General features: G+C 46.5%; 17 non-coding genes across 17 annotated transcripts; 6 read left to right on the forward strand and 11 right to left on the reverse strand.

Annotated features, from left to right (window-relative positions):
• Window positions 1-641: 641 nt before the first annotated feature.
• On the reverse strand, window positions 642-714 carry trnav-aac. Its single transcript has one exon. It is a non-coding gene; the product is annotated as a tRNA-Val (tRNA).
• Window positions 715-1,234: 520 nt separating this feature from the next.
• trnad-guc lies at window positions 1,235-1,306 on the reverse strand. The gene has a single exon. It is a non-coding gene; the product is annotated as a tRNA-Asp (tRNA).
• Window positions 1,307-2,672: 1,366 nt separating this feature from the next.
• On the reverse strand, window positions 2,673-2,745 carry trnav-aac. The gene has a single exon. It is a non-coding gene; the product is annotated as a tRNA-Val (tRNA).
• A 751-nt stretch (window positions 2,746-3,496) lies between these two features.
• trnaq-cug lies at window positions 3,497-3,568 on the forward strand. Its single transcript has one exon. It is a non-coding gene; the product is annotated as a tRNA-Gln (tRNA).
• A 1,132-nt stretch (window positions 3,569-4,700) lies between these two features.
• Window positions 4,701-4,773, reverse strand: trnav-aac. Its single transcript has one exon. It is a non-coding gene; the product is annotated as a tRNA-Val (tRNA).
• A 749-nt stretch (window positions 4,774-5,522) lies between these two features.
• trnaq-cug lies at window positions 5,523-5,594 on the forward strand. Its single transcript has one exon. It is a non-coding gene; the product is annotated as a tRNA-Gln (tRNA).
• Window positions 5,595-6,061: 467 nt separating this feature from the next.
• On the reverse strand, window positions 6,062-6,134 carry trnav-cac. The gene has a single exon. It is a non-coding gene; the product is annotated as a tRNA-Val (tRNA).
• Window positions 6,135-7,558: 1,424 nt separating this feature from the next.
• Window positions 7,559-7,630, forward strand: trnaq-cug. The gene has a single exon. It is a non-coding gene; the product is annotated as a tRNA-Gln (tRNA).
• A 466-nt stretch (window positions 7,631-8,096) lies between these two features.
• trnav-uac lies at window positions 8,097-8,170 on the reverse strand. Its single transcript has one exon. It is a non-coding gene; the product is annotated as a tRNA-Val (tRNA).
• Window positions 8,171-9,367: 1,197 nt separating this feature from the next.
• trnad-guc lies at window positions 9,368-9,439 on the reverse strand. The gene has a single exon. It is a non-coding gene; the product is annotated as a tRNA-Asp (tRNA).
• Window positions 9,440-9,598: 159 nt separating this feature from the next.
• Window positions 9,599-9,670, forward strand: trnaq-cug. The gene has a single exon. It is a non-coding gene; the product is annotated as a tRNA-Gln (tRNA).
• Window positions 9,671-10,808: 1,138 nt separating this feature from the next.
• On the reverse strand, window positions 10,809-10,881 carry trnav-aac. Its single transcript has one exon. It is a non-coding gene; the product is annotated as a tRNA-Val (tRNA).
• Window positions 10,882-11,635: 754 nt separating this feature from the next.
• trnaq-cug lies at window positions 11,636-11,707 on the forward strand. Its single transcript has one exon. It is a non-coding gene; the product is annotated as a tRNA-Gln (tRNA).
• Window positions 11,708-12,859: 1,152 nt separating this feature from the next.
• Window positions 12,860-12,932, reverse strand: trnav-aac. Its single transcript has one exon. It is a non-coding gene; the product is annotated as a tRNA-Val (tRNA).
• Window positions 12,933-13,681: 749 nt separating this feature from the next.
• Window positions 13,682-13,753, forward strand: trnaq-cug. Its single transcript has one exon. It is a non-coding gene; the product is annotated as a tRNA-Gln (tRNA).
• Window positions 13,754-14,219: 466 nt separating this feature from the next.
• trnav-uac lies at window positions 14,220-14,293 on the reverse strand. The gene has a single exon. It is a non-coding gene; the product is annotated as a tRNA-Val (tRNA).
• Window positions 14,294-14,896: 603 nt separating this feature from the next.
• Window positions 14,897-14,969, reverse strand: trnav-aac. The gene has a single exon. It is a non-coding gene; the product is annotated as a tRNA-Val (tRNA).
• Window positions 14,970-15,153: the final 184 nt, after the last annotated feature.

Raw genomic sequence — 15,153 nt, forward strand, 5'->3', positions numbered from 1 at the left:
GACTGATCAGGTCTGAGGGCGTTAAATTCCTCCTCTTGTGGGATCAGTGAGTGTCTGTTTAGAAATAAACAGCTAAGGGTAAGAATGAAATGACAGAACTTGACTCTCTCTAACGGCTTCAAAACTCCACAAGAAATACTTAACTTCATTAAGAAAACTTTACTTCTCCATGAACCTTTAGAGACGTAAGACCACTCTGTTGGTGAGATTAAGCCATATTAACATGGCTCTTACTGTCTTAGAGAAAGACCAAACATTAAATAGTAAATTCAATTTTCAGGGTAAGGTCATGATACATTCTTGTGCTGGTGCTTTTGGAGTTTTCTGAAATTTGGTACACAGACAACTTTTTAGCCCTGTGCAGGCCACCTAGAGCCACTCATTTCCAAGAGCTTAGTCTGTGCCTCCATCTTCAGGAAATATGGTGACTGGAGATGTGTTGATTTGTGTGAAGATTGCTGAAATTTGGGCCATAGAGAACTCTTAGCAAGACCAGCATCCAAAGGTTACAAATGTCAGAGGCCTGTACCAGATTTGAGTACTTTCTCTCGTCTGTGTCCCAAACAGCAGTAGAACCCCACAAGTTCAAGCAGTGCCTGCAGTCAGACACTTTTATATCAGGACGCATAAGCAAAGAAGCATGTTTCCGCCTGGTTTCGGACCAGGGACCTTTCGCGTGTTAGGCGAACGTGATAACCACTACACTACGGAAACGGCGCTGGCATACCCTGTAGTCATTAAAGGAGCATTTTAATGCTTTCTTACATTTGTGGACTTTGATGACAGATCATGTAGGACTAGTGAGAAGGAGGAACTCCCATTTGTGTCATTTTTCAAGCATTCCCCACTTATGGCTATATTGACAATGCAAATTGTGATCTCGAGATAGCATCTGTTCTCATGGGAGCTGATCTTGTTGTTAACAAGCTCTTTGATGTCCTTTGTTTGGCAAGCACACAATCTACAGAAGACAAAACCAAGAGACTTATTTGTCAGTAGGGACGCAAGTAAAACAGAGGAAACGCTGGACAAGCAGAGTTCTCTTGGACTAGCAACTCTTCTCATGGGAGCTCTTTCCGAGAAGACCTTTTTGACTTGTGAGCGCACAGGTGGAATTCATGTTTCTTCAAGCCCATTATAGGACTAGATTATTAGATTGACTAGGATCTGGTGTGCGATTAACGTGTGCGTGGTCATTCCAGGTAAAAGGCTGAACAGCGAAGGAGACTGCTCACTCCCCGTCGGGGAATCGAACCCCGGTCTTCCACGTGACAGGCGGAGATACTGTCCACTATACTAACGAGGACCTCTGAAGGGCCACTGTGGTCATGTCAAGCTGGGATTCGCAGCAGGTATGACAGGTAAAATTTGGCTGGCCGTGTAGAAATCCCCATCAGTTTACCAGGAACTACACTACTACACTTTTATGCCTGTTTGACACAGAGCTTTTCTCTGCTTCAGGCAGGGTTCCATGGTGTAATGGTTAGCACTCTGGACTCTGAATCCAGCGATCTGCGTTCAAGTCTCAGTGGAACCTCATTTGGCTTTCTAGCACTTTGCTCCACGGGTGCATTAGCACACGCTAGCATAAGAGTCTAGTCAGTTAAAGAGCAAGTTAGTGGCCCAGTAAATTCCACTCCTCTTGTCTTGGCTGATCTCATCTGCGCATGGTCTTCATGCTGCACCAAACCTCGCTCGTGCTCTTCTGCTGCACTTTCTGCTTCCTGCTGTATCTTTCATTGGCCACCTTCACTCAAGTCAACTTTTCCTCTTGCACTCTTCTCACTTCTAATCCTGTTGCCACCTCTGAAGGCTTCGATCTTCTTGTTGACAAGCTCTTTGATGTCCTTTGTTTGGCTAGCGCACAATCTACCGAAGACAAAACCAAGAGACTTATTTCTCAATAGGGATGCAAGTAAAAAGAGAAAACGCTGGACAAGCAGAGTTGTCTAAACAGTGAACATCAATTCCCTTGTGACCAAAGAAGCAAAAGACCCATGTTTCCGCCTCGGTTTCGGACCGGGACCTTTCGCGTGAGGCGAACGTGATAACCACTACACTACGGAAACCCCGCAGAGCCTGTTTGTTTAGCTTTCCAATGTGTCTCACTGAGTAAGCTCGCAATCTGACAAATCTGGTGGCATGTTCCTATCATGGCCTTGAAGAAAAGGAGACATTGAGAAGAGACAGACGCAGTCTAGCAAGGAGTCTGAACTGTAGTCTCGATGTTAGGCTCACTTAAACGTTTGACATTTAGGAGTTCACTACAGCAAGCACAGCTCAACATGTGCTGCCCTAAGAACCCCAGAACCTCTGGCAGCAGAACTGTTGCCTAAAGTGGCCATTTGTTTCATTGCCTTGTGCATTGGCTGAAAAAGGCCCAAGTCCTGTGCAGGCCACCTAGAGCCACTCATTTCCAAGAGCTTAGTCTGTGCCTCCATCTTCAGGAAATATGGTGACTGGAGATGTGTTGATTTGTGTGAATTCTGTTGAAATTTGGGCCATAGAGAACTCTTAGCAAGACCAGCATCCAAAGGTTACAAAAGTCAGAGGCCTGTACCAGATTTGAGTACTTTCTCTCGTCTGTGTCCCAAACAGCAGTAGAACCCCACAAGTTCAAGCAGTGCCTGCAGTCAGACACTTTTATATCAGGACGCATAAGCAAAGAAGCATGTTTCCGCCTGGTTTCGGACCAGGGACCTTTCGCGTGTTAGGCGAACGTGATAACCACTACACTACGGAAACGGCGCTGGCATACCCTGTAGTCATTAAAGGAGCATTTTAATGCTTTCTTACATTTGTGGACTTTGATGACAGATCATGTAGGACTAGTGAGAAGGAGGAACTCCCATTTGTGTCATTTTTCAAGCATTCCCCACTTATGGCTATATTGACAATGCAAATTGTGATCTCGAGATAGCATCTGTTCTCATGGGAGCTGATCTTGTTGTTAACAAGCTCTTTGATGTCCTTTGTTTGGCAAGCACACAATCTACAGAAGACAAAACCAAGAGACTTATTTGTCAGTAGGGACGCAAGTAAAACAGAGGAAACGCTGGACAAGCAGAGTTCTCTTGGACTAGCAACTCTTCTCATGGGAGCTCTTTCCGAGAAGACCTGTTTGACTTGTGAGCGCACAGGTGGAATTCATGTTTCTTCAAGCCCATTATAGGACTAGATTATTAGATTGACTAGGATCTGGTGCGCGATTAACGTGTGCGTGGTCATTCCAGGTAAAATGCTGAGCAGCGAAGGAGACTGCTCACTCCCGTCGGGGAATCGAACCCGGTCTTCCGCAAGTGACAGGCGGAGATACTGTCCACTATACTAACGAGGACCTCTGAAGGGCCACTGTGGTCACGTCAAGCTGGGATTCGCAGCAGGTATGACAGGTAAAATTTGGCTGGCCGTGTAGAAATCCCCATCAGTTTACCAGGAACTACACTACTACACTTTTATGCCTGTTTGACACAGAGCTTTTCTCTGCTTCAGGCAGGGTTCCATGGTGTAATGGTTAGCACTCTGGACTCTGAATCCAGCGATCTGAGTTCAAGTCTCAGTGGAACCTCATTTGGCTTTCTAGCACTTTGCTCCACGGGTACATTAGCATTAGCACACGCTAGCATGAGAGTCTAGTCAGTTAAAGAGCAAGTTAGTGGCCCAGTAAATTCCACTCCTCTTGTCTTGGCTGATCTCATCTGCGCATGGTCTTCATGCTGCACCAAACCTCGCTCGTGCTCTTCTGCTGCACTTTCAGCTTCCTGCTGTATCTTTCATTGGCCACCTTCACTCAAGTCAACTTTTCCTCTTGCACTCTTCTCACTTCTAATCCTGTTGCCACCTCTGAAGGCTTCGATCTTCTTGTTGACAAGCTCTTTGATGTCCTTTGTTTGGCTAGCGCACAATCACCGAAGACAAAACCAAGAGACTTATTTCTCAATAGGGATGCAAGTAAAAAGAGAAAACGCTGGACAAGCAGAGTTGTCTAAACAGTGAACATCAATTCCCTTGTGACCAAAGAAGCAAAAAAGACCCATGTTTCCGCAAGGTTTCGGACCGGGACCTTTCGCGGTGTGAGGCGAACATGATAACCACTACACTACGGAAACCCCGCAGGCCTGTTTGTTTGGCTTTCCAATGTGTCTCACTGAGTAAGCTCGCAAATCTGACAAATCTGGTGGCATGTTCCTATCATGGCCTTGAAGAAAAGGAGACATTGAGAAGAGACAGACGCAGTCTAGCAAGGAGTCTGAACTGTAGTCTCGATGTTAGGCTCACTTAAACGTTTGACATTTAGGGTTCACTACAGCAAGCACAGCTCAACATGTGCTGCCCTAAGAACCCCAGAACCTCTGGCAGCAGAACTGTTGCCTAAAGTGGCCATTTGTTTCATTGCCTTGTGCATTGGCTGAAAAAGGCCCAAGTCCTGTGCAGGCCACCTAGAGCCACTCATTTCCAAGAGCTTAGTCTGTGCCTCCATCTTCAGGAAATATGGTGACTGGAGATGTGTTGATTTGTGTGAAGTCTGTGGAGGTTGAAATTTTGGGCCATAGAGAACTCTTAGCAAGACCAGCATCCAAAGGTTACAAATGTCAGAGGCCTGTACCAGATTTGCGTCCCAAACAGCAGTAGAACCCCACAAGTTCAAGCAGTGCCTGCAGTCAGACACTTTTATATCAGGACGCATAAGCAAAGAAGCACGTTTCCGCCTGGTTTCGGACCAGGGACCTTTCGCGTGTTAGGCGAACGTGATAACCACTACACTACGGAAACGGCGCTGGCATACCCTGTAGTCATTAAAGGAGCATTTTAATGCTTTCTTACATTTGTGGACTTTGATGACAGATCATGTAGGACTAGTGAGAAGGAGGAACTCCCATTTGTGTCATTTTTCAAGCATTCCCCACTTATGGCTATATTGACAATGCAAATTGTGATCTCGAGATAGCATCTGTTCTCATGGGAGCTGATCTTGTTGTTAACAAGCTCTTTGATGTCCTTTGTTTGGCAAGCACACAATCTACAGAAGACAAAACCAAGAGACTTATTTGTCAGTAGGGACGCAAGTAAAACAGAGGAAACGCTGGACAAGCAGAGTTCTCTTGGACTAGCAACTCTTCTCATGGGAGCTCTTTCCGAGAAGACCTTTTTGACTTGTGAGCGCACAGGTGGAATTCATGTTTCTTCAAGCCCATTATAGGACTAGATTATTAGATTGACTAGGATCTGGTGCGCGATTAACGTGTGCGTGGTCATTCCAGGTAAAAGGCTGAGCAGCGAAGGAGACTGCTCACTCCCGTCGGGAATCGAACCCCGGTCTTCCACGTGACAGGCGGAGATACTGTCCACTATACTAACGAGGACCTCTGAAGGGCCACTGTGGTCACGCCAAGCTGGGATTCGCAGCAGGTATGACAGGTAAAATTTGGCTGGCCGTGTAGAAATCCCCATCAGTTTACCAGGAACTACACTACTACACTTTTATGCCTGTTTGACACAGAGCTTTTCTCTGCTTCAGGCAGGGTTCCATGGTGTAATGGTTAGCACTCTGGACTCTGAATCCAGCGATCTGAGTTCAAGTCTCAGTGGAACCTCATTTGGCTTTCTAGCACTTTGCTCCACGGGTACATTAGCATTAGCACACGCTAGCATGAGAGTCTAGTCAGTTAAAGAGCAAGTTAGTGGCCCAGTAAATTCCACTCCTCTTGTCTTGGCTGATCTCATCTGCGCATGGTCTTCATGCTGCACCAAACCTCGCTCGTGCTCTTCTGCTGCACTTTCAGCTTCCTGCTGTATCTTTCATTGGCCACCTTCACTCAAGTCAACTTTTCCTCTTGCACTCTTCTCACTTCTAATCCTGTTGCCACCTCTGAAGGCTTCGATCTTCTTGTTGACAAGCTCTTTGATGTCCTTTGTTTGGCTAGCGCACAATCTACCGAAGACAAAACCAAGAGACTTATTTCTCAATAGGGATGCAAGTAAAAAAGAGAAAACGCTGGACAAGCAGAGTTGTCTAAACAGTGAACATCAATTCCTTGTGACCAAAGAAGCAAAAGACCCATGTTTCCGCCCGGTTTCGGACCGGGGACCTTTCGCGTGTGAGGCGAACGTGATAACCACTACACTACGGAAACCCCGCAGGCCTGTTTGTTTAGCTTTCCAATGTGTCTCACTGAGTAAGCTCGCAATCTGACAAATCTGGTGGCATGTTCCTATCATGGCCTTGAAGAAAAGGAGACATTGAGAAGAGACAGACGCAGTCTAGCAAGGAGTCTGAACTGTAGTCTCGATGTTAGGCTCACTTAAACGTTTGACATTTAGGGAGTTCACTACAGCAAGCACAGCTCAACATGTGCTGCCCTAAGAACCCCAGAACCTCTGGCAGCAGAACTGTTGCCTAAAGTGGCCATTTGTTTCATTGCCTTGTGCATTGGCTGAAAAAGGCCCAAGTCCTGTGCAGGCCACCTAGAGCCACTCATTTCCAAGAGCTTAGTCTGTGCCTCCATCTTCAGGAAATATGGTGACTGGAGATGTGTTGATTTGTGTGAATTCTGTTGAAATTTGGGCCATAGAGAACTCTTAGCAAGACCAGCATCCAAAGGTTACAAAAGTCAGAGGCCTGTACCAGATTTGAGTACTTTCTCTCGCCTGTGTCCCAAACAGCAGTAGAACCCCACAAGTTCAAGCAGTGCCTGCAGTCAGACACTTTTATATCAGGACGCATAAGCAAAGAAGCATGTTTCCGCGGGTTTCGGACCAGGGACCTTTCGCGTGTTAGGCGAACGTGATAACCACTACACTACGGAAACGGCGCTGGCATACCCTGTAGTCATTAAAGGAGCATTTTAATGCTTTCTTACATTTGTGGACTTTGATGACAGATCATGTAGGACTAGTGAGAAGGAGGAACTCCCATTTGTGTCATTTTTCAAGCATTCCCCACTTATGGCTATATTGACAATGCAAATTGTGATCTCGAGATAGCATCTGTTCTCATGGGAGCTGATCTTGTTGTTAACAAGCTCTTTGATGTCCTTTGTTTGGCAAGCACACAATCTACAGAAGACAAAACCAAGAGACTTATTTGTCAGTAGGGACGCAAGTAAAACAGAGGAAACGCTGGACAAGCAGAGTTCTCTTGGACTAGCAACTCTTCTCATGCGAGCTCTTTCCGAGAAGACCTGTTTGACTTGTGAGCGCACAGGTGGAATTCATGTTTCTTCAAGCCCATTATAGGACTAGATTATTAGATTGACTAGGATCTGGTGCGCGATTAACGTGTGCGTGGTCATTCCAGGTAAAATGCTGAGCAGCGAAGGAGACTGCTCACTCCCCGCCGGGGAATCGAACCCCGGTCTTCCATGTGACAGGCAGAGATACTGTCCACTATACTAACGAGGACCTCTGAAGGGCCACCGTGGTCACGCTGCTGGGATTCGCTGCAGGTATGACAGGTAAAATTTGGCTGGCCGTGTAGAAATCCCCATCAGTTTACCAGGAACTACACTACTACACTTTTATGCCTGTTTGACACAGAGCTTTTCTCTGCTTCAGGCAGGGTTCCATGGTGTAATGGTTAGCACTCTGGACTCTGAATCCAGCGATCTGAGTTCAAGTCTCAGTGGAACCTCATTTGGCTTTCTAGCACTTTGCTCCACGGGTACATTAGCATTAGCACACGCTAGCATAAGAGTCTAGTCAGTTAAAGAGCAAGTTAGTGGCCCAGTAAATTCCACTCCTCTTGTCTTGGCTGATCTCATCTGCGCATGGTCTTCATGCTGCACCAAACCTCGCTCGTGCTCTTCTGCTGCACTTTCTGCTTCCTGCTGTATCTTTCATTGGCCACCTTGACTCAAGTCAACTTTTCCTCTTGCACTCTTCTCACTTCTAATCCTGTTGCCACCTCTGAAGGCCCCGATCTTCTTGTTGACAAGCTCTTTGATGTCCTTTGTTTGGCTAGCGCACAATCTACCGAAGACAAAACCAAGAGACTTATTTCTCAATAGGGATGCAAGTAAAAAGAGAAAACGCTGGACAAGCAGAGTTGTCTAAACAGTGAACATCAATTCCTTGTGACCAAAGAAGCAAAAGACCCATGTTTCCGCCCGGTTTCGGACCGGGGACCTTTCAGCGTGTAAGGCGAACGTGATAACCACTACACTACGGAAACCCCGCAGGCCTGTTTGTTTGGCTTTCCAATGTGTCTCACTGAGTAAGCTCGCAATCTGACAAATCTGGTGGCATGTTCCTATCATGGCCTTGAAGAAAAGGAGACATTGAGAAGAGACAGACGCAGTCTAGCAAGGAGTCTGAACTGTAGTCTCGATGTTAGGCTCACTTAAACGTTTGACATTTAGGAGTTCACTACAGCAAGCACAGCTCAACATGTGCTGCCCTAAGAACCCCAGAACCTCTGGCAGCAGAACTGTTGCCTAAAGTGGCCATTTGTTTCATTGCCTTGTGCATTGGCTGAAAAAAGGCCCAAGTCCTGTGCAGGCCACCTAGAGCCACTCATTTCCAAGAGCTTAGTCTGTGCCTCCATCTTCAGGAAATATGGTGACTGGAGATGTGTTGATTTGTGTGAATTCTGTTGAAATTTGGGCCATAGAGAACTCTTAGCAAGACCAGCATCCAAAGGTTACAAATGTCAGAGGCCTGTACCAGATTTGAGTACTTTCTCTCGTCTGTGTCCCAAACAGCAGTAGAACCCCACAAGTTCAAGCAGTGCCTGCAGTCAGACACTTTTATATCAGGACGCATAAGCAAAGAAGCATGTTTCCGCCTGGTTTCGGACCAGGGACCTTTTCGCGTGTTAGGCTTAACGTGATAACCACTACACTACGGAAACGGCGCTGGCATACCCTGTAGTCATTAAAGGAGCATTTTAATGCTTTCTTACATTTGTGGACTTTGATGACAGATCATGTAGGACTAGTGAGAAGGAGGAACTCCCATTTGTGTCATTTTTCAAGCATTCCCCACTTATGGCTATATTGACAATGCAAATTGTGATCTCGAGATAGCATCTGTTCTCATGGGAGCTGATCTTGTTGTTAACAAGCTCTTTGATGTCCTTTGTTTGGCAAGCACACAATCTACAGAAGACAAAACCAAGAGACTTATTTGTCAGTAGGGACGCAGTAAAACAGAGGAAACGCTGGACAAGCAGAGTTCTCTTGGACTAGCAACTCTTCTCATGGGAGCTCTTTCCGAGAAGACCTTTTTGACTTGTGAGCGCACAGGTGGAATTCATGTTTCTTCAAGCCCATTATAGGACTAGATTATTAGATTGACTAGGATCTGGTGTGCGATTAACGTGTGCGTGGTGATTCCAGGTAAAAGGCTGAGCAGCGAAGGAGACTGCTCACTCCCCGTCGGGGAATCGAACCCCGGTCTTCCACGTGACAGGCGGAGATACTGTCCACTATACTAACGAGGACCTCTGAAGGGCCACCGTGGTCACGTCAAGCTGGGATTCGCAGCAGGTATGACAGGTAAAATTTGGCTGGCCGTGTAGAAATCCCCATCAGTTTACCAGGAACTACACTACTACACTTTTATGCCTGTTTGACACAGAGCTTTTCTCTGCTTCAGGCAGGGTTCCATGGTGTAATGGTTAGCACTCTGGACTCTGAATCCAGCGATCTGAGTTCAAGTCTCAGTGGAACCTCATTTGGCTTTCTAGCACTTTGCTCCACTGGTGCATTAGCACACGCTAGCATAAGAGTCTAGTCAGTTAAAGAGCAAGTTAGTGGCCCAGTAAATTCCACTCCTCTTGTCTTGGCTGATCTCATCTGCGCATGGTCTTCATGCTGCACCAAACCTCGCCGTGCTCTTCTGCTGCACTTTCCGCTTCCTGCTGTATCTTTCATTGGCCACCTTGACTCAAGTCAACTTTTCCTCTTGCACTCTTCTCACTTCTAATCCTGTTGCCACCTCTGAAGGCCCCGATCTTCTTGTTGACAAGCTCTTTGATGTCCTTTGTTTGGCTAGCGCACAATCTACCGAAGACAAAACCAAGAGACTTATTTCTCAATAGGGATGCAAGTAAAAAAGAGAAAACGCTGGACAAGCAGAGTTGTCTAAACAGTGAACATCAATTCCCTTGTGACCAAAGAAGCAAAGACCCATGTTTCCGCCCGGTTTCGGACCGGGACCTTTCGCGTGTAGGCTAACGTGATAACCACTACACTACGGAAACCCCGCAGGCCTGTTTGTTTGGCTTTCCAATGTGTCTCACTGAGTAAGCTCGCAATCTGACAAATCTGGTGGCATGTTCCTATCATGGCCTTGAAGAAAAGGAGACATTGAGAAGAGACAGACGCAGTCTAGCAAGGAGTCTGAACTGTAGTCTCGATGTTAGGCTCACTTAAACGTTTGACATTTAGGAGTTCACTACAGCAAGCACAGCTCAACATGTGCTGCCCTAAGAACCCCAGAACCTCTGGCAGCAGAACTGTTGCCTAAAGTGGCCATTTGTTTCATTGCCTTGTGCATTGGCTGAAAAAAAGGGCCCAAGTCCTGTGCAGGCCACCTAGAGCCACTCATTTCCAAGAGCTTAGTCTGTGCCTCCATCTTCAGGAAATATGGTGACTGGAGATGTGTTGATTTGTGTGAATTCTGTTGAAATTTGGGCCATAGAGAACTCTTAGCAAGACCAGCATCCAAAGGTTACAAATGTCAGAGGCCTGTACCAGATTTGAGTACTTTCTCTCGTCTGTGTCCCAAACAGCAGTAGAACCCCACAAGTTCAAGCAGTGCCTGCAGTCAGACACTTTTTTATATCAGGACGCATAAGCAAAGAAGCACGTTTCCGCCTGGTTTCGGACCAGGGACCTTTCGCGTGTTAGGCGAACGTGATAACCACTACACTACGGAAACGGCGCTGGCATACCCTGTAGTCATTAAAGGAGCATTTTAATGCTTTCTTACATTTGTGGACTTTGATGACAGATCATGTAGGACTAGTGAGAAGGAGGGAACTCCCATTTGTGTCATTTTTCAAGCATTCCCCCACTTATGGCTATATTGACAATGCAAATTGTGATCTCGAGATAGCATCTGTTCTCATGGGAGCTGATCTTGTTGTTAACAAGCTCTTTGATGTCCTTTGTTTGGCAAGCACACAATCTACAGAAGACAAAACCAAGAGACTTATTTGTCAGTAGGGACGCAAGTAAAACAGAGGAAACGCTGGACAAGCAGAGTTCTCTTGGACTAGCAACTCTTCTCATGCGAGCTCTTTCCGAGAAGACCTGTTTGACTTGTGAGCGCACAGGTGGAATTCATGTTTCTTCAAGCCCATTATAGGACTAGATTATTAGATTGACTAGGATCTGGTGCGCGATTAACGTGTGCGTGGTCATTCCAGGTAAAATGCTGAGCAGCGAAGGAGACTGCTCACTCCCGTCGAGGGGAATCGAACCCGGTCTTCCACGTGACAGGCGGAGATACTGTCCACTATACTAACGAGGACCTCTGAAGGGCCACCGTGGTCACGCTCAAGCTGGGATTCGCTGCAGGTATGACAGGTAAAATTTGGCTGGCCGTGTAGAAATCCCCATCAGTTTACCAGGAACTACACTACTACACTTTTATGCCTGTTTGACACAGAGCTTTTCTCTGCTTCAGGCAGGGTTCCATGGTGTAATGGTTAGCACTCTGGACTCTGAATCCAGCGATCTGAGTTCAAGTCTCAGTGGAACCTCATTTGGCTTTCTAGCACTTTGCTCCACGGGTACATTAGCATTAGCACACGCTAGCATGAGAGTCTAGTCAGTTAAAGAGCAAGTTAGTGGCCCAGTAAATTCCACTCCTCTTGTCTTGGCTGATCTCATCTGCGCATGGTCTTCATGCTGCACCAAACCTCGCTCGTGCTCTTCTGCTGCACTTTCAGCTTCCTGCTGTATCTTTCATTGGCCACCTTGACTCAAGTCAACTTTTCCTCTTGCACTCTTCTCACTTCTAATCCTGTTGCCACCTCTGAAGGCTTCGATCTTCTTGTTGACAAGCTCTTTGATGTCCTTTGTTTGGCTAGCGCACAATCTACCAAGACAAAACCAAGAGACTTATTTCTCAATAGGGATGCAAGTAAAAAAGAGAAAACGCTGGACAAGCAGAGTTGTCTAAACAGTGAACATCAATTCCCTTGTGACCAAAGAAGCAAAAGACCCATGTTTCCGCAAGGTTTCGGACCGGGGACCTTTCGCGTGTGAGGCCAACGTGATAACCACTACACTACGGAAACCCCGCAGGCCTGTTTGTTTGGCTTTCCAATGTGTCTCACTGAGTAAGCTCGCAATCTGACAAATCTGGTGGCATGTTCCTATCATGGCCTTGAAGAAAAGGAGACATTGAGAAGAGACAGACGCAGTCTAGCAAGGAGTCTGAACTGTAGTCTCGATGTTAGGCTCACTTAAACGTTTGACATTTAGGAGTTCACTACAGCAAGCACAGCTCAACATGTGCTGCCCTAAGAACCCCAGAACCTCTGGCAGCAGAACTGTTGCCTAAAGTGGCCATTTGTTTCATTGCCTTGTGCATTGGCTGAAAAAAGGCCCAAGTCCTGTGCAGGCCACCTAGAGCCACTCATTTCCAAGAGCTTAGTCTGTGCCTCCATCTTCAGGAAATATGGTGACTGGAGATGTGTTGATTTGTGTGAAGTCTGTGGAGGTTGTTGAAATTTGGGCCATAGAGAACTCTTAGCAAGACCAGCATCCAAAGGTTACAAATGTCAGAGGCCTGTACCAGATTTGAGTACTTTCTCTCGTCTGTGTCCCAAACAGCAGTAGAACCCCACAAGTTCAAGCAGTGCCTGCAGTCAGACACTTTTATATCAGGACGCATAAGCAAAGAAGCATGTTTCCGCCTGGTTTCGGACCAGGGACCTTTCGCGTGTTAGGCGAACGTGATAACCACTACACTACGGAAACGGCGCTGGCATACCCTGTAGTCATTAAAGGAGCATTTTAATGCTTTCTTACATTTGTGGACTTTGATGACAGATCATGTAGGACTAGTGAGAAGGAGGAACTCCCATTTGTGTCATTTTTCAAGCATTCCCCACTTATGGCTATATTGACAATGCAAATTGTGATCTCGAGATAGCATCTGTTCTCATGGGAGCTGATCTTGTTGTTAACAAGCTCTTTGATGTCCTTTGTTTGGCAAGCACACAATCTACAGAAGACAAAACCAAGAGACTTATTTGTCAGTAGGGACGCAAGTAAAACAGAGGAAACGCTGGACAAGCAGAGTTCTCTTGGACTAGCAACTCTTCTCATGGGAGCTCTTTCCGAGAAGACCTTTTTGACTTGTGAGCGCACAGGTGGAATTCATGTTTCTTCAAGCCCATTATAGGACTAGATTATTAGATTGACTAGGATCTGGTGTGCGATTAACGTGTGCGTGGTCATTCCAGGTAAAAGGCTGAGCAGCAAAGGAGACTGCTCACTCCCGTCGGGGAATCGAACCCGGTCTTCCACGTGACAGGCGGAGATACTGTCCACTATACTAACGAGGACCTCTGAAGGGCCACCGTGGTCACGTCAAGCTGGGATTCGCAGCAGGTATGACAGGTAAAATTTGGCTGGCCGTGTAGAAATCCCCATCAGTTTACCAGGAACTACACTACTACACTTTTATGCCTGTTTGACACAGAGCTTTTCTCTGCTTCAGGCAGGGTTCCATGGTGTAATGGTTAGCACTCTGGACTCTGAATCCAGCGATCTGAGTTCAAGTCTCAGTGGAACCTCATTTGGCTTTCTAGCACTTTGCTCCACGGGTGCATTAGCATTAGCACACGCTAGCATGAGAGTCTAGTCAGTTAAAGAGCAAGTTAGTGGCCCAGTAAATTCCACTCCTCTTGTCTTGGCTGATCTCATCTGCGCATGGTCTTCATGCTGCACCAAACCTCGCTCGTGCTCTTCTGCTGCACTTTCTGCTTCCTGCTGTATCTTTCATTGGCCACCTTGACTCAAGTCAACTTTTCCTCTTGCACTCTTCTCACTTCTAATCCTGTTGCCACCTCTGAAGGCCCCGATCTTCTTGTTGACAAGCTCTTTGATGTCCTTTGTTTGGCTAGCGCACAATCTACCGAAGACAAAACCAAGAGACTTATTTCTCAATAGGGATGCAAGTAAAAAGAGAAAACGCTGGACAAGCAGAGTTGTCTAAACAGTGAACATCAATTCCTTGTGACCAAAGAAGCAAAAGACCCATGTTTCCGCCCGGTTTCGGACCGGGGACCTTTCGCGTGTAAGGCGAACGTGATAACCACTACACTCACGGAAACCCCGCAGGCCTGTTTGTTTGGCTTTCCAATGTGTCTCACTGAGTAAGCTCGCAATCTGACAAATCTGGTGGCATGTTCCTATCATGGCCTTGAAGAAAAGGAGACATTGAGAAGAGACAGACGCAGTCTAGCAAGGAGTCTGAACTGTAGTCTCGATGTTAGGCTCACTTAAACGTTTGACATTTAGGAGTTCACTACAGCAAGCACAGCTCAACATGTGCTGCCCTAAGAACCCCAGAACCTCTGGCAGCAGAACTGTTGCCTAAAGTGGCCATTTGTCATTGCCTTGTGCATTGGCTGAAAAAAAGGCCCAAGTCCTGTGCAGGCCACCTAGAGCCACTCATTTCCAAGAGCTTAGTCTGTGCCTCCATCTTCAGGAAATATGGTGACTGGAGATGTGTTGATTTGTGTGAATTCTGTTGAAATTTGGGCCATAGAGAACTCTTAGCAAGACCAGCATCCAAAGGTTACAAATGTCAGAGGCCTGTACCAGATTTGAGTACTTTCTCTCGTCTGTGTCCCAAACAGCAGTAGAACCCCATTAAGTTCAAGCAGTGCCTGCAGTCAGACACTTTTATATCAGGACGCATAAGCAAAGAAGCATGTTTCCGCCTGGTTTCGGACCAGGGACCTTTCGCGTGTTAGGCGAACGTGATAACCACTACACTACGGAAACGGCGCTGGCATACCCTGTAGTCATTAAAGGAGCATTTTAATGCTTTCTTACATTTGTGGACTTTGATGACAGATCATGTAGGACTAGTGAGAAGGAGGGAACTCCCATTTGTGTCATTTTCAAGCATTCCCCACTTATGGCTATATTGACAATGCAAATTGTGATCTCGAGATAGCATCTGTTC

The sequence above is a fragment of the Oreochromis aureus genome, linkage group 8, assembly GCF_013358895.1.
Source record: "Oreochromis aureus strain Israel breed Guangdong linkage group 8, ZZ_aureus, whole genome shotgun sequence".
NCBI classification, from domain to species: domain Eukaryota; kingdom Metazoa; phylum Chordata; class Actinopteri; order Cichliformes; family Cichlidae; genus Oreochromis; species Oreochromis aureus.